Source organism: Ambystoma mexicanum, chromosome 7q (assembly GCF_040938575.1).
Source record: "Ambystoma mexicanum isolate Mex_15411 chromosome 7q, UKY_AmexF1_1, whole genome shotgun sequence".
Taxonomy (NCBI): Eukaryota; Metazoa; Chordata; class Amphibia; order Caudata; family Ambystomatidae; genus Ambystoma; species Ambystoma mexicanum.
Window position 1 is genome coordinate 370,902,253 of NC_090941.1, and position 21,431 is coordinate 370,923,683.

Here is a 21,431-nt window from a genome sequence, read left to right on the forward strand (position 1 = left end):
ACAATCATTATTTTAATGGTCAAAGGGATAATCATATCACGGGAAGGATATGATTGCACGCTAATGACTGATAGATATACCACCTATTACAAAATGGCCACCACTGTTCCTATGTAACATTAGTCCCTCCTTTATTTTGCACGCTACTATACAGATTTGTTTCTATGTCCATTACCATGCTGCCGGTGTAAGCTAAAAACAAGGAAGTGTCAGAGACACAGTGTTGTGAATAAGCCGCAAGTGGTGCGGCGAAACGCGTCGACTGTCTTTGGGAGAGCCGGTATTGATGACGGCTACACATATGGTGCTATGATGTTGAACTCATTGTTGAGTTAAATAAAGAAGAAATGTTTAATGAATTTGGAGTGCTGGGCGGAGTTTTTATACGCACGGAAAGGCGAGTGCTCCTCACTGACTAGCGAGGCTGCTAAGTCTTGGAGAAACATATATACATATATATATATATATATATATATATATATTTATACATATATGCATATATATATATATAGAAACAGAAACTTAGCCATAACTACATGATGGCCACTACCGTGGCCATGTAATATATATATATATATATATATATATATATATATATATATATATATATATATATATATATATATATATATATTCTGTGAAAAAACTTTGTTAAAGGGACATTATGGTTCCAAGTAAAACCGAAAAAACCCTTGAAATTCGACAGTTATGGAAAGCTAAGCAACCATAACTCGCGCCACCACCATGCACTGCTAAGACTAACACCCACAACATCAAAGTTGACATCACTGATGACATCACATGTGTATGTACTTTTCATGAAATATGTGTACAAGGGATTCTTATTATAATGTTGCGAAAAATGTGTCAAGGATCATTGCAATAAATATCATACCCTAATTAGTGCATTGTATAATGCATTGATATAAATAGCATTCTATTATGGGGTTCTATCTAGTATACTAAGCTACTCATGCAGAAACATAGCATTGTGTGCAGCGTACAAGATGAAGGTATAATATTCATAATGTTAATATGTTGAATAATGAAATGATTGTTTTCTCAATAGATTTTTGTGTACTGTGAAATATGTAATAAGTAGCTAATAAAACCCACGTATTACATAACTGCATTACTATAGACAAAACACAAAGAGGCAAGAACACATACCAATATGGGCATATACAGGGAAAGTGAAGTTAGCAAAAAAGCACAAGTAGTAGCAGAAACAATTCATAACCTAACAGATTATTTTCATGCAAATAAATGATTGCTCTGTTTCAAAGCTGCTATTTACCCTATGTATATGTATCACTTGATGTGATTGGACCCTAAGGAAAGTAGTGTGAGTACAATGTATACAAATATGACCATATACAGGGAAAGTACAGCCATAAAAAAACAACAGCACTATCAGAAACTGCTGATAAGTCTATTGATTATCTTTATGCACAAAAAGGATTGCTGTCATTCAAGCTTGTGTCTTCCCCTATGTATATGTTTCATATGATGTGACTGGACTCTAAGGGAATTACTATAAGAACCTACTTGAAGGATACGTCTACAAATAAAATACAATTTTTAGTTTCTGACTGTTACTGAAGAAAACCATGTGGCCTAGATATGTCAGCAAAACAAAAAAGAGTGAGCCAGACATGTGATGTCATCAATGACATTTGTGATGTCATCTTTGATGTCATGGGTGTTAGTCTTAGCAGTGCACAGTGGTGGCGCGGGTTATGGTCGCTTAGCTTACCATAACTGGAGAATTTCAGGGGTTATTCGGTTTTACTTGAAACCATAACGTCTCTTTAACAAAGTTTTTTCACTGAATTTCATAGGTTTTTAGTAGCGCAACTTAACCATAACGTCCCTTTAACAAAGTTTTTTCACTGAATATATATATATATATATATATATATATATATATATATATTACATGGCCACGGTAGTGGCTGTGTAGTGGCTTATAACTCTGCTCCACCTGGACGAATCCTCTCCAAACTTTGTAAAAAAAATGTATATGGGCCACTCTGAATTATTTTGCAAAATTTGGTGATGTTTGGTCAGGGGGGGAAATAGTTATAAGGGGGGGTCCCAAAACGTCTTTTTTTTCCCATTGACTGAATGGGGGAAAATTTTGAGCACGCCTACAGGCCAAACCGCTGGACGGATTTTCATCAAATTTGTGGCAGGGGCTTGGTCCCAAAAGCGTGCTTTTGCAAATTTGGTGACAATCCATCCAGTAGTTTCCTTTAAAATGACCAAAAAGTAGGTCTAAAGAAATTAGTGATATCTATGTCCGCTCTGCGGTCACACTTCCCTGTTCGCTCCATGGACAAGATACTGATTGGCTAAGGGGCTGGCGTCATGACCGCAGACACGCAATGTCTCCACTGATTGGCTGCAGTGAGCCACGTTGTGCGTCAGATAGTTTGAATGTGCCCGACATCTTGGATCCGCCGACAGCGCGGCGGCGACCAGAGGCGAAAATGCTATTCCAGAAACTGTTTTGGTGTGTCAGAGTGCTTGGGGAGGTTCAGAGAGTAAGAGATGGGTGAAATACTGTATTTGTTTAAGCAGTAGGTGTTAATTATGTGTTCCCTATGCCCGCCTTTTCCGGGATGTTTGGAAGTACTGAAAATGAGGGGTCTCATAAGGATAGTACTTCAATCCGTGCTGTGCGCAGGCAACTTGAAACTGTTCTAAGGACATGTGTGGTGTTAGCAAACACTGAAATTGAGTACATGCCGTAGTTAAATGTTTTGTTTCTATGGGTGTGCTATTGATTTATACGCCGCCATGGGTGTGATATGCTGCAGTGGTTGTGGCTAGGGCCTAGAGTCTTGGGTACATGGCCGTAGGCCGTAGGCCATACTCCCAAGATGCTAGGCCCTGGCCACAACCACTGCAGCATATCACAGCTATGGATACACCCGTAGTATTGAATATCGATCAGGTGGTTGTGGGGAGGGCCTAGTGTCTTGGTTGCATGGCCAAAGTCCATGTACCCAGGATCAAATGTATACGTAGAGAAATGATACCCCTCTATGGGTGCAATATGGTGTGGTAGTTGTGGCCAGTACGTAGAGTCTTTGGTGCATGGATGAAGGCCATGCACCCAAGACCAAAGTTATAAGCACTGCAGTTATAAATACACCCGTAGTATTGCTTATCGATCAGGTGGTTGTGGGGAGGGCCTAAAGTCTTCCTTGCATGGCTAAGGACCATGCACCCAAGATCAAATGTATACGTAGAGAAATTATACCCCTCTATGGGTGCGATATGCTGTGGTAGTTGTGGCCAGTACGTAGAGTCTTGGGTGCATGACCTCCTGCAGTTATAAATACACCCGTAGTATTGCATATCGATCAGGTGGTTGTGGCGAGGGCCTAGAGTCTTGGTTGCATGGCCAAAGGCCATGCACGCAAGATCAAATTTATATGTAGAGAAAGTATACCCCTCTATGGGTGCTATATGCTGTGGTAGCTGTGGCCAGTACATAGAGTCTTGGGTCTTTGTAAGACCAAGACCAAATTTATAAGTACTGCAGTTATAAGGCTACATGGGTTTTACATAGTGCAGTGGTTGTGGCCAGGAGGTAGACTTTTGGGTGCATGGCTGCAGGCCGTAGGTCATACACCAAAGAGTCTAGACCCTGCCCACAAACACTGTAGCATATCACATTCATACATCACACCCATACAATTGATTATGTATCTGGTATGTATGGGAAGGGCCTAGAGTCCTGGTTGCAAATTCAGTACATGCTACAGTTAAAATGTTTCATTCTATGGGTGTGTTAATGATTTATAAGCGACCATGGGTGTAATATGCTGCAGTGGTTGTGGCCAGGGCCTAGAGTCTTGGGTTCATGGCCGTAAGCCGTAGGCCATTCTTCCAAGACTCTAGGCCCTGGCCACAACCACCGCAGTATATAACAGCAATGGATACACCTGTAGTATTGCTTATCGATCAGATGGTTTTGGGGAGCGTGTACAGTCTTGTAGAAGAACAAAGTTATAAGCACTGGAGTTATAAGCCACTGCACACCCATACATTCAAATATCTATGGACATACACCCAAGACTCTAGGCCCTGTCCACAACCACTGCAGCATATTACAGCTATAGGTACACCCGTAGTATCAAACATCATTGAGGTGATTGTGGGGAGGGCCTAGTATCTTGGGTGCATGGCCAAAGGCCATGCACCCGATATCAAATTTATACGTGGTGAAGTTACAAGCCAAAATGGGTGCGATATGCTGTGGTGGTTCTGGCCAGGACCAAGAGACTTGGGTGCATGGCCGAAGGACAAAGACTGAAGTCATAAGCAGTGAGGTTATAAGTCAGCACGGGTGTGCTGTGGTGCGGTGGTTGTGTGCACGACCTAGAGTCTTAGGTGCATGGCTGCAGACCAAGCACTCAAGAGTAAACTTATAAGTAGTGAAATTATAAGCACCATGGTTTTGATGTGCTGCGATGGTTGTGGGTGGAACCTATAGTCTTGGTTGCTTGGCCGCATGGTGTGGGTGGTAGGTTATACATCCAAGACGCTAGGCCCTGCCTACAGCCACTGCACCATATTACTGCCATAGATTAGACATATAGATTCAAATATGTATGACATGTGTGAAATTATACTTAATGTTTACTTTGTTGAGATTCCATATATTTCTTACATGGCTTTAGTACTTGGCGGAAATATCCTTTTTAAATGTCTGTGATAAAAGAAAAGAGCATGTTAGTGTTTGTATTTTATAAACACTTATTACATTGTATAATAGACATTTTAGCTTTTTTTGACCCTCGTATTTAGTTTCCAAACCAGTGTACTATGCATTTTCCTCAGTTTCTGTGTTTGTTTTTCAAATCCTTGGGTCTGGGGGGGGGGGGAATCCTTGTTGGATTAAAAAAAACCTTTCTTTGCTATGCTACAAACTATTTATTTGTTTCCTTTGAGTGTTTACTTGTTGTTTCTGATTAATGTTATGTATGTTGGCTTGTTGCAGATTTTTTAAACAGTAAGATACCTGTTGGCATATTCTAACTGCGCATTTTTTGTTACGGATCTGTGGTATTCATTTATCTGTGTGTTTGTTATACACTCTTGGTCAGTTAGATACCTGTTGGCGTATTCTAACTTTTTATAGTCTTTTACTTGAATTTTTGTTAATGTTGATGTACACATTAGTTATTAAATTTAGGCTTTAAGAAGATTAAATATGCATTTGTAAGATTAGCTGGCAATCTCAGCTTTAGAGTAATGGTACTATCATTACATTCGAACCATCCACATTTCTTTTTCATGTATGCAGTGTAGTGACCTGCATTGGTTGTAGCTCCTGCGTGGTAGATTATACCTATTGTAGTAAAGGTTTTCTTCCCAAGTGACACTTGCCGTGTGTGAATCCAGTCAGCTTGCAGTTGTTTTTGGTACCATCTGCGTTGTAACGTAGAAGCATAAGTATTATGTAGTTACTCTGTGTTTGAATCAGTAAGGTGGAGCGTTTATCTGAATTGCACATAGTACATAATCTGTCATGGTTTGCATTCTGTAGAAGTTGCTGAAATGGAATGGATTCACAATTAGGTATAGATACATACACAAATCGCTCATTTGGGATTTGTTCCTGTGTCGCATTGTTATAGAGAGTGCATGTATGTTTCCACATGTATGAAACCTGGAAGGTTTCATTTATAGGTATGTTTTTGTTTTCCAGTCCTTGTAGTAAGTACATTAGAAATGTATGTGGATCTTCTTTTGAGTTTTTAGTGAATCTCACCATTCCAGCACAGTAGTCCAATTCTTGTCTTATTCCGTGAACACTATACGTGTTGTCAGGATTGTTTGTTGCGTTTCTATGAAGGACTAACATTTGCAAACACAATTGGTCTGTACTGTTTCAGTAAATATTGTTAACAATTGGTGGCAATTGAAATAGGATATTCATTGCTACATTTGCATAGCAACTTACACCAGTTTCATTTGAAAATTTGAATGGACCAGCTAGTTCTGTCTCTGAGTGATTTTTTTGGAGTTTCTGTTCCTTTTTTGAAGAAGTACCTGATTTACTTTCCCTGATAGGTTCTTCTTTGCTTGTGATAATTGATGAAGTTTTAGCTCCTTTTGTTTTCTTTGAAGGATTTGCCGTCAGATTCTGTTGCATTTCTGTTTGAATTAGTTTTCTTTTACCATGTTTTACTTTTTCTGGAAAGGTATGATTTCAGATGGGGGTGTACAGTGAATGCAATCTATTGTATTCTGATTTAGACAAAATGTGGAATACATATTCCACCTACTCTTTGAAATTGAACTAGCAACTCTATGTTACAGATTTGCACACACATTAAAATCAGGAACCCACTTTCAAAATATGTCAGCTACGCAATTATTACAAAAAGTGCAAGAAAACGATGAGGTTTTACAATCAAGTATTACAAATCTATTAGCAAACATGCGTGGTACTAAAGAGTACTGGTTCCAACGTCATGGAGATGTACGTTGTATGATAAGAAACCTTGGCCCACCCACTTGGTTTGTTACATTAAGTTGTGCTGAATATGCATGGAAAGATTTACATGCTTTCCTAGCCATATCAAACAAAAACAAAACAAACATAGATATACTAACACCTGGGGAACTTTGTTCTCTAGATCCTGTTAATGTTTCAAGATATTTTCATCATCGCTTCATTACTATTCTACACTTTATTTGTAATAAAACTGTTCCTCCCCTCGGAGAAGTGCAACACTTCTTTTGGAGAAAAGAATACCAAGCCAGAGGTGCACCACATATCCACATGCTTTTAAGGATTAAAGATGCTCCTAAAGTTGGTCAAAACAATGATGCCACTGTGTTACAGTTTATCGAAAAATATGTCACTTGTGAAATTCCATCAGAAGCAACAAATAGTGATCTTCATGCACACATTTTACAATTTCAAAAACATAAATGTGGCAAATATTGTCATTGCAAATACAAAAACAAAGGGAATTACTACACCAAATGCTGCTTTGGTTTCCCTAGACCAGTTGCAAAAACAGGTCAAGTGAACAACTTCATGTCTTCAGTTAGACAGAGGGCCTCATTACGACCCTGGTGCTAAGGGGATAACGGCGCCATAAAAGGCTGCGGCGCTGTTAACACCATAGCACCTAATTACGAGGTCCCTATGCAGCTCCCGACCTTAACGGCTGGTCAAGACCAGCCGTTAAAGTGGGGACCCGCAAAGGGACCTTGAAGGTAATTACGATACTGCAATTTGTGGTACCGTAATTACCACCTTCCACATTCCCATTGAGCCCTATGGGGCATTAATGGGAATGGGGAAGGGCCAATGGTGCATGGGGAATTACCGCCCCACCAACCTTGGAATGGGGTGGTAATTACCCATTGCACCATGGCGGACTCGTTACAATACCAGCAGCAACCATGGTGCTAATAGCGCCATTGGTTACCGCTGGTGTTGTAATGAGGGCCATAGTGTTAAAGGTAAATCACCTAAAAATACATATTACATAAAAAGAACAGAAGAAGAAAAATATAACAATGATTACAATGCAATCATTGCCCTCTTATGGAATGCAAACATAGATGTGCAGTGCATTGCAGACAATTCCACTGCAGTTGCACAATATGTTACAGCATACTTAACCAAAGCAGAAAAAACAGAGCTTCAAGACCTCTTGAATGACCTGTCATCAGACAAAACACTGTCTCAGAAATTGTACAGCTTGGGCATAAAAACGCTCTCCCATAGAGAATGTGGCTCCTATGAAGCAGCAGATCGTTTAACCCGTACTGCTTTAGGTGGAAAACCTGAAAATATAGTATGGCTAAGTCTTGGTCCTGCTAAATCTAGAAAAAGAGTTCTCAAATAATAGGACGACATAGAAACAATAGCCAAACATTATCCCAACAGTCAAGACATTTTGAAAAACAATCTGCTGGACACATACTACCCAAACAGAAGTACCATTTTGGAAACCATGTGTCTATACCACCTAGCCCAAAACTTCACATACAAAAATAATATAAAACCCGATGAAAAAAAGGTAGATACAGAGTGACAAATTGTGAAGGCAGTTTAGTAAAACTCACCAAACCAAGTTTAATTAAACACCTCAAATTGTCATTAAAGACTCCTCAACATAAAGAGCTATATAACATGTCCCTGCTACAAATATTTAATCCATGAAGAAAAGAAGAAGAAATACTAGATAACTATGACTCCTACGAAGATGCTTTCAAAGCAAATAATAATAATAATAATGAAAGCACTATAACCAATGTAAACTTTACACACTGCAAAACAATGTTGCACAATGTACAGCAACACGAAGAAGAACTCCAGGCCCAACTAGATAAGGTCACTCCTGACAGTAGTCAACTTTCTGTAACAGGAAGTCAAGAACCACTGGGACAGCCACTAATAGCAAATGAGGCAGAATTAGCTATGACAGAAGTAGAAAACACCATGTGTCAGTATGAAGATAAAGAAGACTTAACTATACTACAATCAAAACTAAACAATGAGCAGCATAGCATTTTTCAAGAAGTAACAAAAGAAATTGCACATGGTGTACAACATGAAAATAAAGAATGCACCTGCCAAAATAAGAAACCTATACTACTGTACGTCAGTGGTGAAGCTGGTTCTGGCAAAACATTCCTAATCAAAATCATTAGTAAGTTCCTTCAACAATTGACAAACAACAAACTGTCAGCTGTTGTCACTGCCCCCACAGGTTTAGCTGCCTACAACATAGGCAGTGTCACTTTACACCGATTACTACTCCTGCCAGTAGAACACCAAAACAAATTAGACTATTACAAACTTTCTACAGAAGCTGCAATGGAACTACGCAGAGTGTTAAAACAAATGAAAATGCTACTAATAGATGACGTGAGCATGGTCTCCAACCTAATATTGGCTTTGATTCACCCCAGATTAAAAGAAGTACTCAAAACAAACTACGAAGAGCTCTTTGGAGGAAAACACATTATTGTTTTCAGAGATCTTCTTCAATTGACACCAGTGAAAGGTGAACCTATTTTTTAAAACATTAGGACACAAACTCTGCCGTAAAACTGTTGGCAGCATAGGAAATGTCAACCTTTGGCAACATTTCCAATACAGAGAATTAACAGAAAAAATGTGGCAATCTGCAGATCTCACTTATGCCAACAACTTAAAAAGTATTAGAGTTGGTATACTATCTCAAGAAGCACAAGCAATATTGAAAACCCAGCAAATTCATGCACTTTATGACAATAATGCATGTGCTGCTGATCTTATGGAACAATTAGCGCACAAAAATGTCAATTGTATGGCCTTAATGCCATCTCTTGCAATCTGTTTCAAATTCAATTAAACAATGTTAAATAAAGAAATGCAACCAATAATGGAAATTAGCACCTCAGACAAACTAGACATACATGGTATGACACTACCCATGTGTGATCAAGCCACAACAAGACTAAATAGTTTAGAAAATTCAATCTACAACACAGCTGGGTTGGAAAAAATATTGAAAGGATCCTTAAATTGTAGAATAATACTTAAACGTAACCTTGACATGGATCAAAGACTAGTTAATGGAGCACTGGGTACAGTTGTTGGCTTTCAAACACACCCACGTGACAACAACGTTCAGTTTATCAATATTCTCTTTGACAAACTTTCAGAAGTGAAAAGGATAGGATGTTCAACAGCTCGATTCCTTCTCTTCAAATACATGTATGTACATAGAGAACAATTTTCTCTAACTCTTGCATACACAGTCACCATTCATAAATCACAAGGTCTTACACTAGACAAAGCATTGATAGATATTGGTAACACAGTCTTTAAAGAAGGCTTGAGCTACGTAGCACTATCATGTTTACGTACAATTGACGGTCTATTTCTAATCAACTTTGATGAAAGCAAAGTAAACACTGATATTCCTTGCATTTTAGAATACAATAGAGTTTGTTCACTATACACCCCCCATCAAAAAACATATCCTGTTCCACAAAAAGTAAAACGTTGTAAAAGAAAACTAATTCAAACATAAAAGCAACCGGATGTCATGTAATTTCTCCAAAGAGAGTAAAAGAAGCTAATACCTCATGAATTACCACAACCAAAGAAGAACCTATTGCTCAAAGTAACTTGGGTACTTCTTCAAAGAAACAACACACATTCCAAAAAAATGACTTGGACACAGACTTATCTGGTCCATTTAAATTTTCAAATATAACAGGTGTACTTTGCTATGCAAATGTAGCAATGAATATTATATTTCAATTGCCACTAATTGTTGACAACATTTACTTACGCAGTACAGATCAATTGTGTCTGCAAATGTTAGCCCTTCATAGAAGCACAACAAACAATCCTGACAACACGTATAGTGTTCATGGAATAAAACAAGCATTGGACTACTGTGCTGGAATGGTGAAATTCACTATAAACACACAGGAAGATCCACAAGAGTTTCTAATGTACTTAATACAAGTACTGGAAAACAAAAACATACCTATAAATGAAATCTTCCAGATGTCATACATGTGGAAACATACATGCACTCTCTGTAACAATGTGACACAGGAACAAATCCCCAATGAGCGCTTTGTGTATGTATCCATACCTAATTGTGAATCTGTTCCATTTCAGCAACTTGTACAAAATGCAAACCATGGTAGATTATGTACTACCTGCAATTTGGATAATCGCTCCACCTTACTAATACAGACACATAGTAAATACGTAATACTAATGCTTCTACGTTACAATGCAGATGGTACACAAAACAACTGCAAGCTGACTGGATTCAAACATGGTCAAGTATTACTTGGTAAGAAAACCTTCACAACAATAGGTATAATCTACCACACAGGAGCCACAACCAATGCAGGTCACTACACTGCATATATATATATATATATATATATATATATATATATATATATATATATATATATATATATATATATATATATATAAAAATGTGGATGGTTCAAACGTAATAATAGTACCATTACTCTAAAGCAGAGATTACCAGCAAATCTTACAAACGCTTATTTAATCTCCTTAAAACCAAAGTGTATTAACTAATCTGTACTTAAACATTAACAAAACTTCAATTAAAAAACTATAATCTGTTAGAATATGCCAACAAGTATCTAACTGTCCTAAGATTCTACAACAACTAAACAGATAAATGAATACACTACATTATATTAAAAAATAAAGAGTCAGAATACGCCAACTGGTATCTAACTGCCCCAAGATTTTGCAATAACCAAACAGATAAATCAATACCACGAAATTATATAAAAAATAAACAGTTAGAATACGCCAACTGTTATCTAACTGCCCTAAGATTTTGCAATAACCAAACAGATAAATCAATACCACTTCATTATAACAACAAATAGACAGTTAGAATATGTCAACAGGTATCTAACTGCTCCAAAAATCTGCAACAAGCCAACAGATAGAACATTAGCCAGAAACAACAAGTGAACACTAAAAACAAACAAACAAATAAACTGTAGCATAACAAAAACATTTTTTTTTAATCCAACATGGATTTTTTTTTCCACAGACCCAATGATTTTAGCAACAAACACAGAAACTGAACAAATTGCACAGCACACTGGTATGTAATCTACTAAATATGAGGGTCAAAATAAATAAAAGATGTCTATTATTCAATGTTATAAGTCATTACAAACTACCAATACTAACATGAGCTTTTCTTTTATCACAGAAATTGACAAAGAATATATGTACTCCAGTTACTAAACCAAACACCGCAGCATATCACACCCATAGTAGCTTATAACTTTGGTGCTTATAAATTTGGTCTTGTCCATGCACCCAAGACTCTAGGCCCTGGCCACAACCACTAAAACATATCACTCCCATATTGGCTTATAACTTCGGTGCTTATACATTTGGTCTTGGCCATGCACCCACGACTCTAGGCCATGGCTACAACCACTACAGCATATCACTCCCATAGTGGCTTATAACTTCAGTGCTTATAAATTTGGTCTTGGGTGCATGGCCTTTGGCCACGCACCCAAGACTATAGGCCCTGCCCACAACCACCACAGCATATCACACCCATACTAGCTTATAACTTTGTTGCTTATAAATTTGGTCTGGGGTGCCGAAGTTATAAGCCACTATGGGTGTGATATGCTGCAGTGGTTGTGGCCAGGGCCTAGAGTCTTGGGTGCATGGCCTACGGCCTACGCCATGCACCTAACACTCTAGGCCCTGGCCACAACCACCGCATCATATCACACCCATAGATCACATCCATAGAATCAAACATTTTAACTATGCCATATGGGCACTTTTTATGTCCGCAAACAATATGAGTGTTCTTACAACAGTTTCAACATGCCTACAAACACAACAAACAGGTATAGCATCCTTAGGTCATTCCCATTTTGTTTATTAATTAACATTTCAGGACACCGCGTGTGTTCTTAGAACAGTTTCAACTTTCTAACGAACAATATGGACAGGCATAGTGTCCTCAGTGCACCCCTATTTTGTTTATTTACGAAAATCCCAGGACACTTGGTGTGTTCTTAGAAGACTATAGGCCCTGCCCACAACCACCACAGCATATCACACCCATACTAGCTTATAACTTTGTTGCTTATAAATTTGGTCTTCGGTGCCGAATTTATAAGCCACTATGGGTGTGATATGCTGCAGTGGTTGTGGCCAGGGCCTAGAGTCTTGGGTGCATGGCCTACGGCCTACGGCTATGCACCCAACACTCTAGGCCCTGGCCGCAACCACCGCAGCATATCACACCCATAAATCACATCCTTAGAATCCAACATTTTAACTATGCCATATGGACACTTTTGATGTCCGCGGACAATATGAGTGTTCTTAGAACAGTTTCAACTTGCCCACAAATAGTACAGAGAGGTATAGTGTCTTCAGGACACCCCCATTTTGTTTATTTACAAACATTTCAGGACACCGCGTGTGTTCTTAGAACGGTTTCAACTTGCCTACGAACAATACGGACAGGCATAGCATCCTCAGGATACCCCCACCCCCATTTTGTTTATTTACAAACATCCCAGAATACTTGATGTGTTCTTAGAACAATTTCAACTTGCCTACGAACAATACAGACAGGCATAGCGTCCTCAGGACACCCCCATTTTGTTTATTTACGAACATCCCAGGACACTTGCAGGGTAATTCATAGAATTTCGCAGAAAAGTGTCGCAAACGGCTGGCGCAGAGTGTCCGCGTGCGATTGTCTGCGCCAGGCCGTGCGCTAAAACCGCTTTCCGCGCACAGCGTATTCATGGATTTTAGGCTCCCAATCCAGCCGTGGCGCAGAGTATCGCAGCGACCCTGCAGCAGCGCCAGTAACGCCCCCAAGAACGCCCTCGCGCAAGGAAAAGCCATCAAAATCGCTAAATCATCGCAAAGGGCTGCGCTAACCCTGGACCAGTTTATAGGGCTGCCAAACAAGGAAAGTAAAGCGGGTAACGTTTATATCAGGGGTACGCGGGAAGTTTTACACGCGATTAGCCAGGGTACGTGTATTACAGGGGTACGCAGGAAGTTTTACACGCGATTGGCCAGGGTACGTGTATTACAGGGGTACGCGTGAAGTTTTACACGTGATTAGCCAGGGTACGTGTATTACAGGGGTACGCGGGAATTATCACACGCGATTTGGCTGGGTACGTGTATTACAGGGGTACGCGGGAAGTTTCACACACGATTAGCCAGGGTACATGTATTACAGGGGTACGCGGGAATTAACACACACGATTTGGCTGGGTACGTGTATTACAGGGGTGCGCGGGAATTATCACACGTGATTTGGCCGGGTACATGTATTACAGGGGTGCGCGGGAATTATCACACGTGATTTGGCTGCGTACATGTATTACAGGGGTGCGCGGGAAGTTACACACGCGATTAGGCTGGGTGGGTCCTCACAGGTGTTCCCTGAACACCCTCCACGGCCCCTGCAGGCAGCCCACAAAACAGGGGACTACCCTGCACACCTGCTCATGTCCCCCAGTACCCCCACCCCCCAGCACTGTGGGCCACCCTCCACCAGGCCCCCACTCATGTCCCCTTGCACCCCCACCCCCCCCAGCAGTCATGGGCCACCCTACACCAGGCCCCCACTCATGTCTCCCAGCCACCCCACCCCCCAGCACTGTGGGGCACCCTCCACCAGGCCCCCACTCATGTCTCCCACCACCCCCACCGCCCAGCAGTGCAGGGGCAGCCACCACCAGGCCCCCACTCATGTCCCCTATCACCCCCACCCCCCAGCCACCAGGGGCAGCCTCCACCAGGCCCCCACTCATGTCTCCCACCACCCCCACCCCCCAGCAGTGCAGGGGCAGCCTCCACCAGGCCCCCACTCATGTCTCCCACCACCCCCACCCTCCAGCAGTGCAGGGGCAGCCTCCACCAGGCCCCCACTCATGTCTACCACCACCCCCACCCCCCAGCAGTGCAGGGGCAGCCTCCACCAGGCCCCCACTCATGTCCCCTATCACCCCCACCCCCCAGCATTGAAGAGGCAGCCTCCACCAGGCCCCCACTCATGTCCCCTATCACCCCCACCCCCCAGCCACCATGTTCATCCCCCACCAGGCCCCCGCTCATGTCCCCTATCACCCCCAACCCCCAGCCACCATGGGCATCCCCCACCAGGCTCCCACCCATGTCCCCCTGCCCACAGGCCCTGACAATCCTCAAGCATGGGCCTCATGGCCAGCCACCACAGCCCAAAGACACAACCAAGTATTACATGCACCCATGATACTACTCCAATCGAAACAATGTAAATCAACACATGTGTCTCACACACACACAATGGTTGCAAGTGAACCTGAAAACCCATATCATGACATGCATGAAAACAATGAGATGAAACCACACATTGAAGAATGAAAAAATCCAAATAATGTATTAATAACAACAGTAATGGCAATCAAAATGAAACAAAATACACAAGTAAAAAAATAACAAAATCAAGCTGGCTGTCCCTTTTCAAATTAAAATCAATAAATGATAATCCTAAAAAATTTCTTCCAAAGTTCAAGTCCTTAAAAAGGAAATGAAGGGAAAAAAGAAAATGAAAACCATTGCTCCATGGAAAAAAATATCCATAGTAAAAAAAATATCCAAATCCAAAGTCCAACTATGTACAAAGTATTCAGGGTCCATCATCCCAACAGAAGAAATGAAACCTACCAAAAAACCTATCTAAAATGGAAATATATACAAAAGGTGGAGCAGTGTCCGTTGACTCCAAATAAAAATAAACTATAAAGGAAACCAATCACTAAATAACTATATACAATGGCGGCGGGCCAGTCCAGCGGCTCACTTAGTGGTGTTCTGGGCCAGGGCATCATCGAACTAGTCGTCTATGTCCCGGAGGCGGTCCTGTTCCATGGCCCCGAGGGTCCGCAGGGAGGCCGACATGTTCACCTCCAACTCCCTGCGGATTGCCTTGAGGCACTCGGCCCGCCTCAGGGCCCTCTGCATGGAGTTCTCCGCCCTGACCATCGTGAGCCGCGCCTCTTCCGCCCGCCGCCGCTCCACACCTATCTGCTGGCCGAACCGCTGCCACACGGAAGACACTTCCCGTCCAGGGTCCTCCTGCCCTCTGGCCGAAGCCTGCCCCTCCGATGTTGAAGGCCCTGAGCTATTGTGGCTCCCACCTACAGCCTCCTGCTGCTGCAGCTGCTGCTGTCCATGTGCCCTGTCCGATGGTGCCTGCACATCCTCCTCCAGTTGGGGTGCAGTCGTTGATGTGGCCACCCCTGCTGGACGTCCAACTCCCGACTATGGCAGGGATCTGTTGTCCACCAGCCTGGCCGCACGGTCGGAGGCAGCTCCACAGGGCACCCAGGTGACACATGGGTGGGAAGATGGCATGGAGGACGACTGGGGCATAGGGGGTTCCGTGGAGGAGGGGGTCGGAACAAGGTCCAGGAAATGGAGGAATCCAGCCCTGGTGAGCTGTCCCAGTGGGTCAACGCAGTCAACGAGCCATGCAAGAAGACGTGCAGACTCATCATGAAAAGACTGCAGGTCAGCTCGCATGGCCCGTTGACGCAACGCCACCCCAACCTGGACAGGCTCAACCTGGTGCAGGATAGCCACATCCGCAGGGAGAGGAAGGCCAGGTGTTGTAAGCCAATCCCCTCCCTGAGAACTGGTCTGGAGGTAGGCATCCCCCCTGGTGCAAGATGATGCATTGACAGGAGCAGGGACAGGATTGCACACAGGCACCTCCGCGGTGGCCTGTGCTGCCTCCTGTCCCAGATCCTGCACTGCACCACTAGCAACAGTGGAATCCCAACCTCCAGACCCCGCCTCTGTCACTTGCACGGCCTCCTCCTCCTCCAAACCCCCCACCAACCTGGATGACTCCGTGCCATCTTCTTCCGTTGGGCACTGTGGGGTCCCAGCTGCCCCTTCTGCTGCCGAGGAGTCCAACTCCAACCTCCACCTCTTGGACCTCCCCTCGGCAGCTGCGGCCTGGGACACGGCACCGGACTCCTCACTCCCCGAGGAGATCAGAACCTGGGAGGGGATCCGGGCCTTGCGTCTCCAGCTGGTGGTGCGACCCCTGCCGCTGTGCTCCACAGCACCTTCTCCGCCCTCTTCATCAGTTGACGATGCAGACAGGGAGAAAGAAAACACAGGCATCAGGGCACTGTCCAATGGACTCATACACACATGACAGTCATACATGAGTGGCATTGGTAAACCTCAGACATGGCATCACAATCCCCAACACACATGTCATTTCAACTTGCACACATGAGCCATACCACAGGCATATTGCAAAAGCCAGCACCATCCATTCACATACAACAGCATGAGCAGCCAAAGGTCATACACACATCACATGCAACATAGGGAGTACACTACACATGCACACACACCACCAAACTTGCATGCATGTGTACACCTCCGCCAACTGTCGCAGTGTTCCGATCGACATCCATGTCACACCTGACAATCATTCCTCCACATCTTGTGCCATGCAAGCCCACACACACAAGCACCATCCATGTGTCACACATGAGACCCCTTGCATGTGTCACCCTCACGGCCCTGTACACCCCCTCTACTTAAAAATATATGTTCAACCTGCACACTCCTGGCACACCACACGCACAGCTTACAATCAGTATGCATGTACACTTACCGCTCGACTCCAGACAGGTCTGCCTCTCAAGGACCTGGACGTGGAGCGCTGGGGATATGCGTTCCAGGACCCTCATCTGATCTTCCGACAAGTGGCCCCGGCGCCCCTTAGCATCTGCTGCCCTCAGGAGGTGCCGGGCCTTGTTGAGGGTCCTGGACCTGAAGTCCTCCCAGCGCTTCCTGACACGTTCGTAGTCGCGGACTGCCACCTCCTCCGCATTGATGGCAGTCACGATGTCCATCCAGATCCGAGTCCGTCCTTCCTTGTCGGCGCGCAACCTTCCGAAGAGGGCTTCATACTGCCCCGGGACATGCTCCACCAGGACACCAACTTCGGTGGCAGTGAATCTGGTGCCCCTCTGCCTCCTTGGCCGGGGGTTGCCACTGGTGCCAGATGTTGCAGTGCCCGACATGGCAATCCCAGAGGCAGGAGTGGGTGGGCAACTGGGTCCTGGGGCTGGGCTGTGGGGCGATGGAAAAGCAGTCGGGAGTCTTCGGTTCCAGCATGGGTGGTCACAGCAACATCACCCCTGGCTGATGTGCAGGCAGCAAATGGCAGGGCACGTGGGCAGCAGGCAGTCAGGCAGCAGCAGATGGCAGGTGGGAGCGTGCTCAGGGCTCTGGGGGGCAGTAATTCAGCCTTCTGGGCAGGAGCGTGGTCTTCCGTGTGTGAACGCGTGGCCAGCTTGATACGGAATGATTTTGCACGTGAAAATCCTGCACGTCTGCGTGTAATTCGAGGAAAGGCCCTTAGCGCGTAAGCGCGTCTGCACACGTCTGTACATTCATTGGCCCAAAGGCCACCAGTGTATGCGGGTCTATGAAGTCACGTGCACGTTGAATATGGCACACGTTTGAAATGTTGCGTGTTAAAAAAATGAAAGACACGTCCCAGTGTCAAAGCGTGTAATTGGTGGAAATAGCGCGTACACGCGGAAGTAACAAAGCGTGTAAATGGTGGAAATAGCGCATACACGCGGAAGTGACAAAGCGTGTAATTGGTGGAAACAGCGCGTACCCGCGGAAGTGACAAAGCTGTAATTGGTGGAAATGGCCCTAGCACGTACACGCGGAAGTGACACTGGACGTGTGGGCCTGCATAAAAGGTACGTGTAGAACACCATTTCCTTGCACATGCTTTTCGTGGAGAGCGAGTGGGTAAATTCTGTACTTCTTGTTGCTTCACACGCGATTTACTTCACGGCGTTTCAAGTTCGTACACCCTGTTACCTCTGACAGCTTTTTCTCTTTTTTCTCTTTTTCTGGTTTTCCTGGGCCTGTTCCCTCAAACAGTGTTCCCTTCTACTGTTGTCCTGTCTCCTCAGACAGCGTACAAATCTTCTTTTGGCGGGGGTGTTGCCAAGCAAACGCGCTTCTTTTTCACGCTCTTTTTCCTGGCAGACGGTGAGTCACGCACGTATCTAACATCTGTGCTTGCCCCGTGTGTAGCCTACCTCTTCAGAGGTCATTCTAGGCTGCATGTGACACGCATACGTTCATTCTTGTGTTACTGGGTGCCACAGCGTAGTGCAGGTTTTTTTTTCCGCACACGTGGTCTAGGAGGGGTTGCGTGCACGTCATCTCCCTTTTTTGGGCTTCCTGTGCATTGCGTGACCTGTCATCTTTCCCCAGGGGTTATATTCAGCCTTGCTAGAGCACTAGGGTACAATTACCATCTGGTACCCAACCCCTTAGACCCACAATTGCCCAGGACAATAGTTTAAAGCCACTCCCATACACACATTAACATCAGTGCCATGGTTGGGAGGCGAGGATTCCGTAAGGGTGGCAAAGGTGGACGAGCCACAAGTGGTGGCCGTGGTGGATCCGGTAGGGGACGTGGTCGTTACTTGCAGGGTGACCCTGTCCCCCCATGTGTGGAGGACCAGTCAAGAGCACCCATAATCCCCCCCCCTCTGGTTGAGGCTGATGTGGCTGACACCATCCATGCTCAGCCCTTGTTGGACCAGCCCATTGTGGCACCAGACCTGGCTGACTCCATGGCTGACTTCCAGGTCAGCAGGCCTATGACACGTGCGCTGGTGCACGTTGATGTCATCAGGCCACGTGGATCAGGGGCAGCAAGGTCATCTGCTGCCCCAAGTAGGCAGGGTGGAGAGGCTGCAGGGGCAGCTGCGGCTCCATCCACACCAGCTCTCACACACCCAGCCAGGACAGTGTCGGTCCTAGTCCATCCTGCTGACATTCCCCCTGACACCATTACACTTGAGCCAATGCCTGCACCAACTCCCATGCTGAGTGTGCAATCCCACACTCCTGATACAGAGTCCACCAGGGCTCCTGCCCCTAGTGTTCAGAGCAGCGCAGGACACTCAGGATCACCACCACCTTCCAAGCGGAAGAGGAAGAGGAAGAGTGCTCGTCCGGCACAGGCTGATGCCCCAGACACGGCTACACAGTCCGGCCCATCGAGGAAGCCCAGCTTCACGGATGCCGAACTGAATGCACTTGTCGAGTATGTGTCCGCACATGATAACGAGATGGTCATTGTTACAGGATTCAAGACCACACCTGCACAACGCCAGGCACACTGGCAGACCGTTGCAGACATCGTAAGTGCCCTTGGAATCATGAGGCGCACAGCCAATGATTGCTATAAGCGCTGGAATGACCTAAAGCGCAGGGCAAAGAATAAGCTGGCCTCAAGTCATGCCGCAACTCTAGTGACTGGAGGTGGGTCTCCAGTAGAAGACATGGAACTCACTCCACATGAGTCAGTCACTGGGACCTACGTCACGGAGGAACAGATCCAAGGTGTGGGAGATCTGCCTGATTATGAGGCATTGTCCGGTGAGTGCACATGCATGTGTGTGTCATCCATGTGCATGGTGTGTGTGTGAGGGCTTCTGTTTGTGTGCCAGGTGAGGGTGTGTGCGCCTGAGTCGTTTGGGTCACCCATGTGCTTCATGCAATACATTCTGCCCAGCAGCATTTGGCCATAGCAGTATCCCTTCTGCCAACAGTAGACATCTAGCCCAACAGCACGCCAGTTGCCCTTGAAGTGTCACCTTGCCACAACATTGTTGCTTATTTTTCTCTGTTCATTCAGGCATATTGTTTGCATTCCACCACTTTTACTAGGCATTTCTCAGTCCTCTAGTCACATGTCTGACATGGCTATGGTAAAGTGGAGTGACTTTGTTACCTGGATATCATTTGTTCACACATGTCCCTGTGCAATCGGACCATTTTGGACTGGCAGCTCCAGGTGAAAAATCAGACCTGTTTGAATTAGAAAAGCTATTACATGCGGGAACTGGATTGAATGAAGTGCTGCCCTCCTCTCCATCTTCACTCAATAGCAATGGTACATGCCATCTGTGTGATGGCATGTGTATTTCACCTGGCAATCACAGGCCAAAGTGTGATGCCACTGCCAGGCAGCATGCAGAAAATGTGTTCATCTTCCATCTTGATGTCATCAGTGTGTGCCATTTGCCTGCCCTTCATACTCAGTGAGGGTGCATGCATGGGAGGGTTTTAGTCATGTGGGACATGTGTCAATCAAGTACTGGTTCTCTTGCTTCTCAGCCCTCATTGTGTGCCATGGTGCTAATGCCTGTTTCCATTTGTTTGCTTTTATGTCTTTGCAGGGGAAGACACACCTGATACTGCTGGGGTTGTGGAGATGGTGCAGACCCAGGAGGGGTCCGAGGGCCGACCGACCACCAGTGAGGGACGTGGTGTGGTGGTGGGTGAGAACCCACAAGTGCTGCAGGTCGTGCTCTCAAGGGGTGTCTATGGCTGCACCTCCCCCGAGCTGTACTCAGGTGTTGATTCGGATGATGAGACCTACGTGCCGTCGCAGGTGAGTGTTCCTGGGAGGGATTCTGTTCTGTCCCACCCACCTGCACCAGGGTCAGAACCCTCAATGGGGATGTCAGTGTTGGCAGCTACGCCTTTGGTGGTCACACTCCGCGACATCTGATCCTGTTCCTGGGCCAGCAGATCAGAGGGGGAATGCAGTCCTGCAGCTTCAGGCAGTGCCGGCACAGCAAGGCGCAGTTCGCCTTGCCCCAGACAGGTGTGGTGCCCGCCGACGTGGTGGCCGTACGCCACCTGGCAATACCGCATGGGAGCAATCCATTTACGGTATGGCAACCCAACAGGCAGCATCATCAGAGATGATGGCTTAGGCCATGGATAGGGTGGCCACTTCCATTGTCCCCCCCGA